The following is an 18,374-nucleotide window of genomic DNA, read 5'->3' on the forward strand; positions in this document are numbered from 1 at the left end:
TCTGCACTAGCAAGGGTATAACAAAGGGCCATTACTTGCTTAGCCCTACCCTGCTCTTGAAGAACTGTGTAATGTTTAATTGTATCTCAAGGCTAACTTAAAGCTATGCACTGACATTTAAATAGTGCTTTTTGTTGACAACTGTTACAGGTATAAATTTTTGCTTACAATGTTACGCACAGATGCACACGCATATGCCTATAAAAAATAATGTGTTCTTCATGATTTGATATCAAAAAACGGTAAATAAAAATGTTTGTGAGGCTCCCTTGCATGCCTAGGTCTGCAAAACATTAATTTAAAAATCACAAAGTCCGGAATACGCAGGGGGATGTAGTATCCCTAAAATTCAGTCTTATTGTTCACTGCTAGCTAGGCCTATTCAGAAAACCAGGACTCTATTTCATGTGAAACATGAAGGTCAATATATTTTATTTCCCTGTAGAATGAAATCGAAATATAATATTCTCCATAGATGCTACCATGAAAAAACAGACTCAGAAGACATCTGGTGGCCCTACAGGTGACCTAGATTCTCTGGTTTAGCTGAGGGGGTTGAATCTCAATCTCTGATATTCCAGGTTCTCTCCAAGGAAAGGTAAAATTCCTTCTGGATGTGAGAAACTTACTCAACAGCTTCATTTAGGTAGTGCTGTGTTTTAGCAAAATGTTCTACACTTGTATTTTTGGATGAATCTGTGATTCTGTGAAGCATTTCCCACTCCAAGCCTTGTTCATCTGGGTAAAAAATGCTTTATTCTGGTTAGTCCTACAGATGAACTCATTGAAGTCACACCTTGTCTGTCCATGAGTACCAGCTCCTCCTCTGCTTTAGTACATCTCAGGGAGGAAAGATCATAAACACAGAAGAGACACAACAGGAGTTTCTGGATATGTGAAATCAACTGAACATGTGTGGGAAATTCTTAGGATACAAGTGGATCTGCCTGCTGCTGCAGCTACCCCTCTCAATGCCTCCTATGCAAGTCCAAGGCTTGTTGGTCATGTACAGCCACCGAGTGCCTCTGAGCCCACCAGCTAAAGGCACTCTGGATTCTCAGCATCTGACAACACGTGCAGGTACTTCAATATACTGAGAACACTAAAGAGCAGGACATTTGTGAACAGCTGCCTGGGAGACAGAGGTGAGTGGAGACCTTTGCCTTTTTTTATGAGCTTATTGCAGCTGCTGGCAGGTCTCTGTTCACAGTTGACAAAACAAGAGGAAAACAAAGGAGGAGAGGAGGCCTGTGTCTGCATCTGCAAGGGATTGGGAATCCAAAGATTATTCACTGCAGCTGCAAGCTTCATCATGGGTAACTTCAGCAGGAAGAGTTTTCCTACTTGCCAAAAAGATCACCTCAAAGTGTTTAGTCGTCCCGAGCTGTGCTGAGCAAAGTAGAAAAGTCATTATTTCTTTGATCAACAGTTCAAAGTGGGACTCAAAATGCTGAGGCTGTTTGCAAACTCATTTTCAGTGGAACCTAAAAAAGTTAAGGGCAGAGCTTGTTCAGAACTGGTGGTTACCATGTGGTGATCCACTCTCCCAACCATGTTCCAAACAGAAAAGTGAGGATTTTTTCTAAAAACCTGGCAAGTCACAGATTTCCTCAGTCAAGTGAGAGAGCTGCTATTTACATAAACCACTTTCAAAGTTCTTGTATGAGAAAAGAGTTTCTGGTCTGAATACAATCAAATCAGAGCATGGAACTGCTCACCAGACTCACTCCAACTCCTCTGGCCATCTCAAAGGCAAAGCTGATGGTTTGAGAGGAGCTAGGGACAGATTTTCCACTGACATCACTTTCACAGCTATGGCAGGAAACCACGACATCTTTATTGTTCAGGTGTTTAATGCAGTCAGAGCAATCAGTAATAAAAAGTAATGACTCTGTGTATGTAACATGGACCAAAATCCAATGATATGCAATTCTGTGCAGTCCTCAGGCTCCTTCCATATGCTGCTGTCAGTTGTACTCCTCTGCTGTGTAATTCTATAATGTCTTTTTCCTATTAAATATAATTGCCTGTGTCTTTTCCTGAAGAGGGCAAGAAGATCTCTCCCATGTACTGCAGGGTGCACTCTGTAACGACCCCACAGAAAGTGAACACTGGAAACCAAGCATCTAGGATTATGGGGCAGCAGGTGGGTGTGATTTGGCATGGCTGAAGCAGCACTGAAACACGTTCTCAGAGCTCATATTTTCTACTACTACTGCTAGTGGGAATTGTCCTACCCTTTCTTCTTTCCTGTGTGATTACGTCAACTTTTTTAGAAAAGCAGGTTTACAGGAAATTGTACTTTTGAGGGCATGCTTGTACTCCTGCTCAGACCTAGACCCAGTCCTAAGGCCTACAGGCAGTACTACCCATACTGCAAGTTTAGGTCTAGTACACAGCACATCTGTCACTAACCCCGGGGCCATGCCCTAGACAATAATCAGTGCTGTGCCAGGAAGCCTTCTGCAGTTCTGGAAAACAACCTCTGCTCCCTTTTGGAGATATAGTGGATAGGATGTATGTTCATGTTTTGACACAGTAAGTAGGATTTAATTGCCTCAGCACTGGACTTTTTCGCTATTTGAGATGCCCCAGCTGGTGTCACCTGGCCCTAAGCAGCTGGAGAGTGGAGCTTCCCATAAATCCTCTCCCCACCAAGCACCAGAGGATGTCTTGGTGTGTCAGGTCCTCTCAAGTGTCACTAGATATCTACAGCTGGCAAACTGCACTGACTGGTTGGTGCCTTCACTAGGAAACTCCCAAGGAGAGGTTAGAACACAAGTATAAATGCTTAAATAGACACTCACAGTTTATGGCTGAGCTACTTATTTTCTAAAATGGTTTGGAAGTGATTTTGTTGTCTGACTTAATTTGCAAACAGCAGTGCATCAGCTTACATATATGAATGTGTTTTTTTTGTCTGTCCACGAGTGTGTGTACCAGTTCCATCACACAGATAACACTCAAAAATCACCTAAAGCAGGTGGAGATAATGTAGGTCTGGCTTGGCTCTAGATGTAGATCTTAATTCCTTCAAAGTCAGGAGGTGTTTGGATCTGAGGTTTTGCAGCAGAGTCCTGCAAACCTCAGCTTCCCTTGCTCCCTCCCTCTGTTTCCCACCGTGGAATGACAGAGGAAAGCAGGCAAAGCTGATTGCCAAGTGGGCACAACCCAAGGGGAAAATTCCTCCTAGTCTCTGCAGGGGAGCTCATGTCTATGCTGGTGCAAAAGGCCTACTTACCTCAATCTTTGCTTGTCCAGTTCCAAGTGTAATTAATTGACATAAAATTATCCAGCCATTTTTCAAACCCTGACCCATTGTTTGAATCAGTGACCTCCTGCAGTACCAAATTCCACAGGTTGACTACATACTGTGTGAAGTAATATTTCTATCCATTTACTAGCCATTAATTTCTGACCTTTGGGAAATCTGAAATATGTATGATCATGTGAAGGATCTTGAGCCATTCATAGTTGTGTGTTGTGCAAAACACATTTGTTCGTTTAACCAAGTCCTGAGTTCATTTGGCCCCAACTTGAGCACCAGGCAAGACAAATCAGCCCAGAAAGCAAGAGAAATAGCAAGAAGCAAGCTGCCAGCTGTTAGATGAGCAAATAGGGAGCTACAGAGATTCCCAGAGCCAAATTGTTATCTTATTTATGCTAGCATAAATCTAAAGTAACTGCACTGAATTACCCTGGATTTATCCTTCTGTAAAAGAGATCAGAATCTGACACTCACTTTGGAAATTTCCTGCCTCTGATTTCCATTCTTCCTAGAAACAGAATGAGACACCATGAGATGCCACAGCTTTATCAAATATTTCTTTACAGAAAAGTATCAAATAACCAATGGTTCTGAGGAAAAATGAAATCCCTCGCAAAACTTTCAAAAATCAAAAGAAATCCCACAGTTTTACAAATCCAGAGGTCACAATACCAAGAGAACTAGACAGAATTAATTTTTAAAGTGTCCTTTGTCTCTTCGGTCCCTACAACAATCTGCTTCTGTGAAATTCAGTTTTGGGTCTCAGTCAATCCTAGCTGTGGAACTGAGTTTGATCAGTGAGAAACACAAAGAGAGAGCAGGAATGGAGATGTTGCAAATGAGAGAGATGCAGGCAGGTTTGAATGTGCTCTATAAATTCAAGTGCCCTCTCGTTCTTTGCTTTATTTTCTCTTCTCATTGTCCCTTACAACTTTATCACAAGGTTGCTGCAAGAGAGGAGCAAAACACAAATATTGCAAAAGAAATGCAGAGCAGGCTAAGCGATATAATAACATGTTATAATGAACCAGCCTGTCCTGAAAAGAAAATTACTACTTCCCTCATTTCTAGTAAAATCCTCAGCATACTTTTTCTCACACATACAATTTTATTGCCAGGGTGTTTTATGTGAGATGTGCTCAATTTGCAAAAGTAGTTCTGAAAAGTTTCTTAAATTATTACCTTGCAAAACATTTAATTGAAATGGCATCACTCTGTTTTAAAACATTGTAGTGTTAAATAAACTTGACCTGTAGTACCAAAGCACTCATTTTTCTTCCCCTGCGTCATACCCTTGAAATGTATGTGTACAACACCCTGACTTCTCCGGCTGAAAAACAAATGCAAGCCCCTATTGAAAAATAATGACACTGCCACCTTTCCTCTTGTCACTGAGACTAATAGAGGAAGAAGCTTTAAGAAAGAAGTGGCCTCATCTTAACTACCGATGGAAAATGAGATTGAATGAGACAGGTATAAGTACACAATTGTGCTCTGGGTCCAAATCCCACTCGTGCAGTCACAGAGCTCTGCCGACAGCCCCAGCTGGCAGCCAGCTCTGCCTGCCTGCGCTCTGGGGAGCGGAGGGCAGGAGTGGGGTGGGGGGATCACACCGGGAATGTGGGGTCAGGACCGTGGGCAGCAAGGGGACAATGCTTCCAGCAAGACCCGGGTGACCCAGGAGAGCTCACCATCTCACAGCCAACGTGTGGATGGTCTCCAGCTAACCCTGCCCCTCACAGCGGCTGTGGATGTCTCCAGCTGCCTGCCAGGAGCAGTGTAAAACCTTTGCAAAGCTCAGGAGGGCACAGCCCCTCATCCCTTCCCCCTCTCCACACTCTGGTGGCTGTTCATCCTCCAGCACTGATTTCTTTTTGGGTCAGAATTAAAGAGGAAGGCACAGCTCAGCGCAGTTACCCAAATTGCATAATTGTGCTACATGTGTGAGGACCAATAAAACTATTAGCTGCTGGCATCAAGCCAAGAATCCATTAATGACAAACTGGTATTTCTCCAGGAATGTAAAATGTTTTACTAACTAAACATTAAAACCAGGAAGCTTTCAACTTCTGTCACTAGGTAACACTTCATTGTGACTCTATTGGAAGAAGGGATAGATAGTCAGGAGGTGGGCAAGGAAACTTTGTTACACTGATAAAAAACCATTTAGTACCAAGAGGAGCTGGTGTGCTGTTTTTACAGTGGTTTACAAAGCATGATGAATGAAGATCAATGCTTTAATGGCATCAACATGCTGACTAGAATGAGAGGAAAGAAAGCAGTGGTACGTGCAGGCAGAAGGTTCCGTCATGCGGGATGATACTCAGAAATCTGCTCACTGAATTTTGTACCTTTTCCTGTGTGGCATCACTGTGCTATTATTTATGCTTTTCCAGTAAAAGAGACCTGCAAATTGGAAATACAGACATTTAAGTTCCCACAATTCACAGGAGGCCAGGGAAGTGGTCACAGCACCAGCCTGACAGAGCTCAAGAAACATTTGACAATGTTCTCAGGCACATGGAATGACTGTTGGGGTGTCGTGTGCAGGAGTTGGACTTGATGATCCTGATGGGTTCCCCCCAACTCCACATATTCTATAATTCTATGATAGCTGAGACACAGAAGGAATTAATCTCTTGGAATTCATGAGGAAAAGAGAAAACTTTGTTATATGGCTACTGCCAGGTCATGCTATTGAAAGGATCATGGTGTACCGAAGGTGGGCTGCAGGATAGATATTAATAAGGCTAAGAGGTGACTTAAATAATGGGCAGCTAAAGACAAAAACACATAACAGGAAATTTTGAAGGCTTTCAGGGGCAAGACTCCTGTAAGAAATCCTGTGGCTTTTCTAAACTCATGCACAGTGAAAGTCATTGTAGAGAAACAGTTAAAATGTATATGCTGCCAGATAGAGCATGGCATAGAGATAAGAGAGCCTAAAATGTATTGTGAGGGTCAGTGTAAGCTAGTGTCACCCTTCTGGGAAATGGTGGGATATCCACAAGAATCTGAAATCTGTGGAGACAGTACTGGGTGCAGCCTCAGTGGTGTCCCCAACCCCAGGCATCCCACCAGATGTTTCATACTCTGCACAGTTTTGTCTGCAGAGAGCCCATGAAGCTTCTCTCGCCCTTCAGCCCTGAAGTCAACCTGTCTGTTTGGCAACTGGTGCCCAAATACGCACAGATTCTTCCATCCAGGTCTTCCCCAAGGAAGGGACCTCTTTGGTGAGTTCAGAGCACCCAAAATTTTAGATTGTCAGTCCAAATCTGAAACTGTTCCTGCAGCCTTAAAAAATCTTCTCATGTCGGTTGTTCCCATTCTCTGTAGAAGAAAATCAGTCTGAGACTGAAACAGGTGGATGTGATCTCAGTTGCAGGCTGTGTATGACAGGCACCTGTGTCACACTTCCATCCGGCTTCCAAGGCCAGCATAAGAGTCTGAGGAGAGTACTCAATATATAAAAAGGCAGAAGGAGCAAGTCTGCCAGAGAGAATGTAGCTTGCCATCCCCAGAGGCAGTGTGCTTCTGTCAGGGCAAGGGCAGGAGCTACTGCTTGAACAGAAGTTGAGAGGAGGGGTCTTGTAGGGCTTGGGAGGTATCTGCAAGGGGTAGGAGGGAGGAAACTCTGAGGGACAGTAGAGCACAGCATAGATCAAGTCCTGTGGTGATTGAAATCCTGAGCTACAGGGTGCAGATCATTTGGGTGTGCTTTGGCCTAGAGGCAGGGGTTAACTGAATGCTGCCATTCTGTGCTTGAAATTATACTCCCCCGTCTGCTGTCTGTTGATTTTTACACAGGATGCTCCTCTGCACTGACATGTACCAATTGGCTTGACTGCAGCTACATCTATGAGGAAGAAAATGGTTTAGAGCCAGATCCTCAGCTGGAGTAAATCAAGCAGATGTGGACTCAGGCCAATTGAGACCACGCATGAGATCTCCCAGTTTCTCATCTCAAACTGTTATATTAAACTAAACATAAGATACAGTAGCTCCCTATCTTTGCCTTGGTTTTGCACACTGATGTTTTGTCCAACTTCACGTGCCAGGGTAAATACAAGGAAGGTGATCACATGAAAATTGTTTCCAAATTGCCAATGACTCACCCTCTCAGACACTTGAAAGGAAATATGGGGATAGTTGTCACCACTCACTGTTTTAGGAAAGCAGAAGCATAATCCATGAGATCCTGCATAGATATCAGACCTCAAAAGCTCTTTATAACTGCACCCAGTGTACAGGATCTAAGAGCCAGCCCTGCAGGTACAAGAGGCTCTGGGCAGCCTTGAAGTTCAGTGGTGAAGAGATGCTGCTGCCCCACAGGGCACTGCCCACAGGAGACACACCTGATGCTGAAATGAGAAAGCAACGACCCAGCAGCTCACTCTTTCTGGGGATTCTGCAGGATGCCACCATGTCACTCTCCATTTCACACTGAACCACCTGAAGGCTGCTGTCACTTCTTTGGTAATATTTGCAGAGCTGGTGGGCTCTGTGAGGTGTTGGTGGGAGGTGCTTTGCCCTGCCTTTTCTATTAGCACACTAGTGTGAAAGGGACCATTATACAGCTCGTTTCAGAAAAACAAAAGAATCCCTCAGCAACGTGGGCCCTCCACTGGTTAGGCAAGGTGCTTTCCTAGGCAGACAAAAGCTTCAAGTAGCCTTTGCAGCAGTGTGGGTTTTGTATCTGGAAATCCAAGAGAAGCCATGAGTGCTGCAGCACACCATGCCCCAGCACAGATCATGGGCACTTCCATCATCTGCAGTGCCCAGAAGGGCACTCCACACTCCAGCCCATTCCTCTGAGACTGGTTAAATTGGTTTTTATGCCATTTTGAGAACTCAGGTGTGCTGCATGAAAAGCAGCAGCTCTATATAAGGCATAAAGCCAGCATCAGGCCCCTTGGCTCAGATTCCTTTGGAACTGTATTTCAGTGGAGAAAAGGTTGTAGATAAAAAAGATGCTGGGTTTTTTCCCCTCCAACAGCTGGCAAATAGTACAGAAGTATTCACTGGTCTGGACTTCCTAACTCCATAGAGATCGTTCCTGTGCACAGCCCATCTAATAAACTGATGAACAATGATTGTGGCATCCAAGGGTGGCCAGTGACTTGCTGGTCTGCAGCACTCAGGGGAGGTTCTTTGGTTTTCACATCCGGCCAAACTCTAACATTTGTGTGACCTTTCAAAATCAGGGGAAACTTCCATGAAATACACAGGCAACCAAATATTTAGGACTGCAGAGTTACTGTGGGACATTACTTACTTATCGCAAACACAAAACTCAGGAGAGACAGAGCTGTCCAAAATTTGGATAGCATGTCAACTCTTCACATTAATGCACTTTCTCTATTATTAAACAGAAACATTATATTTCTCCAAGAGTTTAGTCAGAGCCTCAGTTTGATAGGAATAGATATCCAGCTCCATCATCCCGAGGTATTGATCAGGACTTTCCTACAGCATCTGTGTGCCCTAATTACAGATAGTCCTCTCCCTATAAAAGCACCTCTTCTCCTGTCACAACAGTGCTGAGCACTATTCCTCCATAAAGGTCATGGAAATCAAAGTCTGTGTTTCCTTCCAGGGTCAATAACAACACGTGCACCACACTTACTCCCCACCAGCGCAGGTGGCGTGACCCTCCACCATCACCCACAGCGAGACCTGCCACCAGCTGCTGTGTGGTAGCCTTTGGACAGCTTCCAGCAGCCACTTTATTCCCAGGGTCACTTCACTGCCACATGAGGCATACACCACACTTTCCAGCTGGGATTGCTTTCCTCACTTTGGAACAGGTGCTGTTTGCAGAGCTCCAACCTGCTTTGTTGCTCTGGCACACAAACCATCATCTTCTCATGGAGCATCTGCTGCTACAGAGAAGTGACATGCTTACGTCCTTCAGCTTCTCCTCAACCTAAATGGGCAGCAGAGATATCCTCTGTAAGGTCCAGGAGCTGAGAAGGGCAGGAAGTGGAGATGGCCATGAGCTCTTTGAACTCCCTCTTCTGAAGAGCCTCTCACAGTGATTAAACATGTTGGAAATCCATGAGCACCTCCATCAGCTAGCTCGGGGTTCCCATGAATGCTTCAGGGGTGCATATGACCCAAAACCCATAGCAGAGTGTTCACTACACTTTATAACAGCTGCTGTGGCTTTTTTTCTAACTTGACATTTATGAGCAGCTCCATCCCTCACACACCTCTGGGCATCATCACTGTTTTGATTCTGGTTTGATTAAAATATCCAGAACTGGGGCTGTGCTGTTAAGCTGTTGCTGCTCATGTAAGTGACATGACCTCCTGTCCCCTTCCAGCACAAATAAGAGGAATAAGAACCCTGCAATTTTGTTTTCTACCTCCTCTTTTTATTTTTTTTTAATATATTGTTAATGAAACTAACATTTTAAAATGCAGTGTGTTTTTTTGCCCATGGAACTCAAACTTTGCCATGTTCATGCACAAAAGGGACAGGAATATGCATAGACTATATTGAAAATTGCAATGTACAAAGGCAGAAAACGTGTTGCAATTTCCACATCCTCCATGCAGGACAATATCTGTCCTTTTTTTACTGTTTTCAGTCCTTATTGCAACATGAAAAACCTTTTAGAAATAGTCATTAAAATTACAGTATTTTCTTCATCAAGATACATTGCAGGCTGTCTGCAAAAGGGAAATGTTGAGCTGCTCCAGAGTCTCTACGATGGGAGCTGCTTATGCCTGCCCTCGGGTCACATACATATTTCTCTGCTTCCCACAACCTTCTAGGAGGAATCTCTTTGAATCTGTGGAAACAAGAGATGGGTTGCACCATGCCAGTTATGTCACTTTAGGTGAAATAGGAGCCATCAGCAGGCTGGGGAAAAGCCAGTGCAGCTGAGCATGGTGTCTGGGTTTATTGCTCAGCCATGCCAGGGAGGTGTGCCTGGCACACCTGCTCTTGGTGTCACTGTCACGTCCCAGGGAGCCCCATGGTGCGCCAGGAACCAACACATTCTCCTGCACCTGGTTCCTGCAGTGCTGAACCTGCCAGGTCTCAGAGCATCCCAGCTGCCCCAGCCGCTCCTGCTGTGGAGGGGAACAGTTGCTGATTTTATAAAAAACATGAAAAACAGAATGCTGGGGGGAGAAGGGTTGCTGAGGATCTAAGCCTGTAATGAAATGAAAATGTTCACTTTTTTTTAGAAAAATGTAAGTCTTTAGGATTTTGTGTTTTCCTATTTTGCTTGGCACATGGTATTGAAAAAATTGAGAAGGCAGAGATGAAAAAACACAGAAAGTGATATTTTTTTCTCCATCCTTGTAGAAACCTTCTTTAATATCAACAGTGAAGTTTCTTTCAGTGATATTTTTAGACATAAAGATCTCTTATTCTTCTTAGGAATATGTCTGTTCCAGTGAAGGGGCAGAGCTTTGCATCATAAAAAAATTGTAGCCATTTTTTATGTAAAAATAAGAAAGCAAAAAAAAAAAAAAAAAGAAAGCTGCTAGGGAAAACTTTTTTTTTTTTTTTTTTGCATACCAGTCAGCCTCCACTTTTGCTATCAGGATTTTGCCAGACTAGCCTTTTGTGGGGGCTGGAATGGTGTGAATTGAACTAGCAGAATTCCAAGGGTATATTGCACCTGAAGATAATGAAATTTGTGTATGCTAGGCTTTAAATCTGGGAGTAAGGAAGGGGTGACTAACATGGAAAAAGCCACAAGTGGAAGAGGGAGAAGAAGGAGGAAATAGCAGATGCCATCATCTCCAAGAGGCCAGAGAAAGGCCAACATTCAGCGTAGTTATTAGCTGCACAAGGTTATGAAAATAAAACTAAGGGCAAGAGGAGTAGAATCTGCGTAAGAAAAAGCAGAGGCAAGGGTGTGAGAAGGGAGCATTGTTAGCCTGATCACAGGAGAGAAATGATTGGCTGGGATGGAGCAGAGCAATGTCAGAGCCCGGATGGGTGCAAGAGAGCAGAGAGGGTGATCAGCAGGCAGGGAACAGCAGCACTGAAAAGGATGGATCCCTCCAGGGCAATGGTTTATACTTGCTTTGTTATTTTAAGTTGGCTGAGGCAGGTAATTACTCATGAACCTGACCACGAGGTATTTAACAGTTGAACCACAGAAGAAGCTGTATGCTCAGCCTACCTCTGCCTGGCAGAAGGCATAAGTTGATGATTAATACAGCTTAAGTCACATCTCACTTCTCCCATTGGCCATGGGCCAAAATGAGCCCATTTTCCTTGGGGAATAGGTCTATCATGTACAACTTGGCTCCTGCCTGCTTAGGGATGCTGTGAACTTATGCCTACACCTTGCCAGACCATGCAGGACCCAGGCAGAGCTGCAGCTTCTCTGTCCAAAGACACCATCGCTCCCATCCAGATGCTCACTGCAGCACCACAGTGAGACTGAGCGAGATGTGGGTTGTAGGTGGGTGCTGCACCCAAGGGCATCTCCAGGTTCAGGGGATCCATGGAGACATGGGATGCAGCCCCAGAGTCAGGGCTGGTGTCTGGAAGAAGGGCCACACCCTGAGGCAGCACAGGCTGTGTTTTCCCTAGGGACAAGAAAGTGCAGAAGGCATGGCCATCCAGCCCTAAAGCAGCCCAGCCTGTTTGCATATGTTGGCTTGTCCACATGTACTTGTGGGTGTAGAGCTCAGCAACAGCTTTTTGTTATTTTTTTTCAGTTGCACTATGCTCATTGTGATAACAGGAGGCTTAATTGTGAACAGCACTATGAAACCAGTGAAATAGATGTAAGTATTAGCTGATACTCAATACCAGGAATGACCTGTCTTTTATGTCCTCTCACTGCTCTGGTGGAAGCCTACCAGAATGCAGGACACATGTTTTCCAACTCAATAGCAGGTATCCAGCTGGAGAAATGTGTTTCCCTGAATTATAGCCATATGCTATATATCCCACTTCAACATATCATATCATGTTCCATCTGCGCAGAATTTGACACTGCATAAAACAATCTGCTTTGAATTCAAATGCATATATTTCCTCACACAAAACAAAACCCTCTAGCTAGGCCATGAGTCTAAATGCCTCAGAGCTCCTGGCAAAGCTTGTGCCACAAACAGAAAAAACCAAAGCCAAAGCTGTAGGGAGGAGAAGGCATTATCTGGGCTGTTCCATCTGAAATAAATTCTACCTTCACATCAAGGAATTTGTCCTGGTGATTGTTGATAGAGAACAGAGCAGAATCCAGAGCAAGAAATATTTGCAAACCCACTAGGACTACCAAGCTGTACAAAACATAATGTCCAGGAGTACATCATCCTGGCTTTCTCTAAGCTACTCTGAACCTCTCACATCTGTAACAGCGTGGTACTTAAGGGGCAGCTAGAGAGTAGATGCCTCAGCAATTTCAAATACCATAGCTCTCATAATTAGAGAAAAAGTTGGGTTTTGTCATTTTTCAAGCAAATGTGACTGCTTTCCAATTGTCTGCCACACTTCTAATGGCCCCAGGTCAAGCTCATCTTCCTTGCCATCTTGGCATTCCTCTTAATGTAAAGAGTACTCTTCTTCCTGAGATAAAATGTGAAGTCAGAAACACTTGAGAAGTCCTTATATGGTGAACACTTCTTCTTTATTTCCTCTTTCTCTCTCAAAACCTTTCAGCCATACCTACTATGTAGGTATGCCCTAACGTTTCATGGCTCTGCTGCCTGTTTCATCAGTCATGAATTTGTTTGCATTGTCTCCCAGCAAAATAGCCTTTAATTTAAATAGGTTTTTAGATTCTACTCTGAAAGAACAAAAAGAAAGAGCAACCAAATGATACAGAAGAGTCATTACAACTTCAGCACTGTTAATGAAAATATTCTACTTGTAGAGTATTGACAAAAAGGGACAGGAGTATGGTTTACAGGATTACAGCTCTAGATTATGATAGTAATTTATTTCCCTCTAAAACAACAAAGAAAAAAACATTTGGGAGCTTGTGTCATAGTGGATGTTCCTGTTCACTAATCAAAGATGTATGTAAGAGGATTGATCAGCAGGTATGCTGTACTCTGTTCACAGCTGTGCCAAGGGCCTGCAGACATATATGCAAGAGCTGATTCCCCTCATGTCCACAGGGTTTCTGGTTCAAGATGGACCAGATTTTTCATTGCTTTTATTTGTCTAGTCACAGTAATATCCAATACTCCTCCCCAGAGCTCCACATCTGAACCAATATGAAATAAATGACAAACAGAACAGCAATGTTAGATTAAAACACCTGAGGACACAAAACCTAGTTTCTGAAAAGTATTTCAGAGTCAGCTGTAGGACACAGCTGGCTGCAGAACATCTGCTGGAAAGTGCAGATAGCTGGTTTTAGGCTGATTGAGGTTTGGGAGGTTTTTTGACCAGAATTGGCATCAACAGCAAATTGTGCCTGGTGAATTCACAGAAGCACAATTTTGTCATGCTATGACCCATTGTCTGGCCTATGATGGCAACAAGAAACTTTCATCCAGTGTTGGACCCCATCTGAGTGGAAGTGAACAAAGGGACTCCCTCTCTTCCTTCCTTGCGAAGCATTCATCTGGCTGCATTAAGCATAATGCCTTATATAAAGTTATAAGAGACATTTATTCCACTCTGCTCAGTACTAATGACATCCCAGAATGTGTACAGTCCAGTTTAGGTGCCACAATAAGCCTTAATATAAATCCCCTCTTTCCATTTCAAGAGGAAAATTCAGATCTGTATGTCTCAAGGGAGATAATAGCAGATGAGTGCATAACAGTTTTTAGTTCTTCTCAGTGTCAGGCAGTTTATGATGTGTAGATCTCAGGCACTGTGGCACTGCAGAGTTCTCCACATAACAGCACCTTGGGAGCTCTACTCCCTCCTCTTTTGATGGCAAGGGACTGAGCAAGGCCCACCCTGGTAGACATAACTGCAAATATTTTTCAGAACACACAGAGAAAGGGTTGGCCCTGAGTGGGTCTTACATAGGCACTTGCTGTGCCCACATACACTGATGTCCCAGGTCATGTTAGCCTGTGGCCAGTAGGCTACCAGTGATCCAGAAGATACCAGTTGTTATTCTCTGGAATATACTGGGCAACTAAATGAATCATTCATTACCTTGTATTCAGAACTCATTTCACTATACAGTCCAGATTCTCTCTTGTATGAGCATTATTAACTAGGAATTTTTTTACATTTTGATTGATGTTATCCTTTCTTAAGTGTAATATTTTGCATAAAGTGCTTAACTGTGTATTGTTGCTATTACATTTCACTGTACTTACACCAAACTGTCCCTTTAATGTAGCAAAATCATGTTGGAAACTTACATGCTTGAGTTGCATATCACTCTTAACAATAAGAACAAGACACTAATTAGATATTATTTGTTCTGGATAAATTCACACTGGATATTTTTATCACATTATCATTCTGCAGTTGCTATTTTATGAAGCACTTGAACTTGTTGCAGTAATTCTCAAAGTATTGGAGGTATCTGAGGCAGGTTGTCTGGTCTGTAATTCTTGGTACCTTTTAAATCTTCTCTGTGTTCCTAAATACACTTGTTAATATTTCAGAAATTCCTGTGGTTAGTTCTTTAATTATACCAGAGTAAACTTCCCCAGGACTTCCTGCTCTGAGTATATGCCCTTTATTCAAAGGTTCCTTCACTTCTCTTCTGTGAGCTGCATTTCAATTCCCTTGCTAGTCCTAAGTGTGTTCAGCCTCTCATATCAAGTGTCTCCTACTTGCAAAGGTGGTGTTTCACACTTCAGCCCACTCTGTCATTTGTCCTTTGTTTGACATCCCCGTGAAGTGATAAGCCTTTTCCCTTTTTCCTAATTTCTTTTTCTGATTCCTTTTTGCACTCTTTATACTTCAGTCCTTCTCTTTTACTTATCCTAGTAGTGTCTTTGCTCACTTTCTGTATGATGGGGTTTTGTCGATAGATAACCACACAAGATCTGACTCAGACCTCCGATTTTCTCCAATGCTACCCCCCTTGCCAGCAGGATGGGCTCCTATGAGATCTTTAACTAAGGATTTCTTCCAAACTGCCTGTTTTCTTAAGGTTCTTTCTCCTTTTGGCTCCTCCCTTCAAAACTTTCCCTATCAATTGCCCAAAGTGAGGAAATCTGCCATACAGGAGTCATTTGGTCGTGCTCTCTTCCTCCACAGACACATAAGCTCAAATTGCTTTCTAGCAAGTTTCTCTTTATTAATCATATCTATCATATCTTATCTGGCCATGTCTCCCATAACTGCCTTAATACTTTGAAAGAAAGAGTTGTCCAAACACATTACAAAAACTTGAGGAACTTTTTGTGCTGTGCTGTTAGGTTTTGTTTTGTTGGTTTTTAAATTTTCTGACAGCAGAAAATCTGGTTAGATAAAGTTAGATTACCACTACCTCATATCCTCAGGACACTCCCAGAAGTTGCTCAAAAATGTGACATCAGCCTCCTCCTCATTCAGTGATCTTTAGCAGGGCTTTACTGTTCCTCTGTTTCATCTCCAACCACTCTGTCTTTCCCTCTTTCTGGCCTTCTATACATTCCTAATATACCAGATAATACTCTTCCCTTTTTTACTGCCTCTACTTCCTACACAGATTATACTCTCTCTGCTAATATTGAAGTGCCACAATTTATTTCACTGAGCCTATGTGATGCTGACTAAACTGTTGCCTTTGTTGTGTCCCAAGACTTCTTGTTCTTCCTGTTTATTCTCCATACTCTTACCATTAGAGTGAAAACATCTCAGATGTTTGGCAGGTTGCCCTTACATTATCCCTTTCGTTCTTCTATGGCCCTCCTGCAATTTCCCACTTCCACCAAAGCAATGAGTTGTCAACCAGACCTCTACTTTTCTTACTCACCTGAGGTCTCTCCTGCCCACTCACTCAAAATCTGCTGTCCTAGGAGCATTTTCACTCACTTTTCTCTAGTAATAAAAATCTCACATTCTGGAAAGCAATGCTTTTTTGACTGATTTAACAATGCTCCATAGGATGGAGATTCTCCCTAAGGTCTTCCTAAAAAATGGTGCAGAAAGTTGTTAGTAGGAAAGCAGTCTTATCAGATAAAGGTCCACAGTCCAATTTCAGATTTTTCAGCTCCAGAGAGGGGGTTGACAGCACTCATAGTTTAAACAAATGCTAGTTTTGTCAAAATGCTAGCACATAGGCAAATATAAAGTCCCATGCTCTGCATCAGGCTGATGTGCAAAATTAGGTCTGGGTAAAACCTCGGGAGAACCGTTTCTAATTCCCAACAGCATAATACACTAAGTAGTAATGTATATTAACTAAGACAGTGGTATTTTCAAGGCTGCAGTCACCAAGAAATAGGCAGGTGATGAGTGTAGCAGGGACAATATGTTGATTCTCCTCCCTCACAATTATGAACAGCTGGAACATCCTCAGTTTACAATAGGTCTGACACTGCAAAGAAACAAGAACAAATATTTGGAAATCTAATCACATAATATAGCTGAATGCTGACAAGAGGACCCTGCTCTAGGGGAATATACTCCTTTATAGCACATGGTTGCTATGTGAGAGAACAAATTACACACTATTGATACCTGCTGTCCTGCTGCCCAGCCTCTGAATGACTGACAAGGGTGAAGTTCAGTCACTCAACTTTCTCAAAGCTTCAGATGTGCTTCTGAAGCAAAGATAATAGTTTATGAAGAAAGAAGTTTCATACAATGTGAGCAGCTCAAATAGGATTTGAGGTTAAACACTGAGTTGCAAAAAATCAACGTGCTTATTTTATAGATGCAGTAAACACACTAACCTCTCATCTACATGGAGATGACAAGCAGGAAGACTGGATCTGCTCTTCGTGGGGAATTTCCAGCTTTTCTCCCCACAAAAAACAAAACAAAACAAAAAAATTCAGAAACACGCCCCTCTGACAAATAAATGTAAGAGGGAGTCCATGGTCCAAAAAGGAGCTTACTTATAAAAGGGCTTAAGTCCCATGCTGATTTTTCATTCATGTACTCAGAATTTGTTCCAATGCATATCTACACTTCAAAGATGAGTCAGTGATTTTCTTGTGCTTGAGCAGCACAGCCAGTGTGATGGATGAATTGTATAACGTCTGTTGATAAGTATCACACCATCAGCCAGACCAACTTCAGCTGTCTTCTGTCCCTCGTTGTCTATTCCCACTATTTCATAGATTCTGCTCCCTCTTCTGGCCAGCAACATAATAAAAGAAATAATTTCCCCTTTTGAAATGTGATTTTGAGCATGGGGAGTTGAGAAATGGAAAAGAAACTTCATATTACTTTGGCAGGACAAAGAGATCTGAGCTGTGTATCCACTGCACTTCCATATTTGGATTTCTCTGTAACAAAGGCTTGCCAAATTTGTAGCAAAAAAGCTAAAAAAAATAATTACAGGTATTTTTTGTTACATTTTCAATTTACTGGGTATCTCTTGGGGGGAGGGCAGGAGAGAGGATGGGAAGTGCAAGGATAGAAATACCATCTATCAGCTTTGCTGTATCTGTTCACTTCTCCCTCTCAGCATGATATTGCTCCTTTTCAGATTTGTGCAAAAGAATACTGCAGACCTAAAAAAGGAAGTGAGCAGAGATCCCATCTTTAGGAATAGCAGACTTGCCAAAATGGGTTCAGATAATGTTATATTAGCTATAGAATGCAGAGCACATGCTCCAAAAGGCCAATGTTTTCTCTGCTTCAGTAAGCAATATACAAAAGGTACGCCTCCAAAGCAGATACCGCAGTTTCTAACTATCTTTGCCTTTTTTCTGGTTCTCCACTCCTTTTTGAGGTTACCAACCACAGGCATTTGGGACAAGGGGCTTTCAAACATTTTTTGACCATTAAAGACGTCACCAAAAATTCAGCTAATGTAGAAGAAGGTACAAACTGCACTACACTGTATACCCAGGAGAGAAAAGCATTGCCTCTTTAACAACTTCCTTTGATGGCAGTTTTCTTAGGCCTCCCACAGTTGAATTTTGTCTGATGAAGCTCCCCAAAGCCATGTCTGAGGTGGAGCAGAAAGGACAACTCAGTGACAGCACAGCTTGCCACCACGCATGTGATGAATGGGCTTGCAACAGAAGCGATATTGGTTTTTACATG

This window comes from Vidua chalybeata, chromosome 1 (genome assembly GCF_026979565.1).
Source record: "Vidua chalybeata isolate OUT-0048 chromosome 1, bVidCha1 merged haplotype, whole genome shotgun sequence".
Lineage (NCBI taxonomy): Eukaryota > Metazoa > Chordata > Aves > Passeriformes > Viduidae > Vidua > Vidua chalybeata.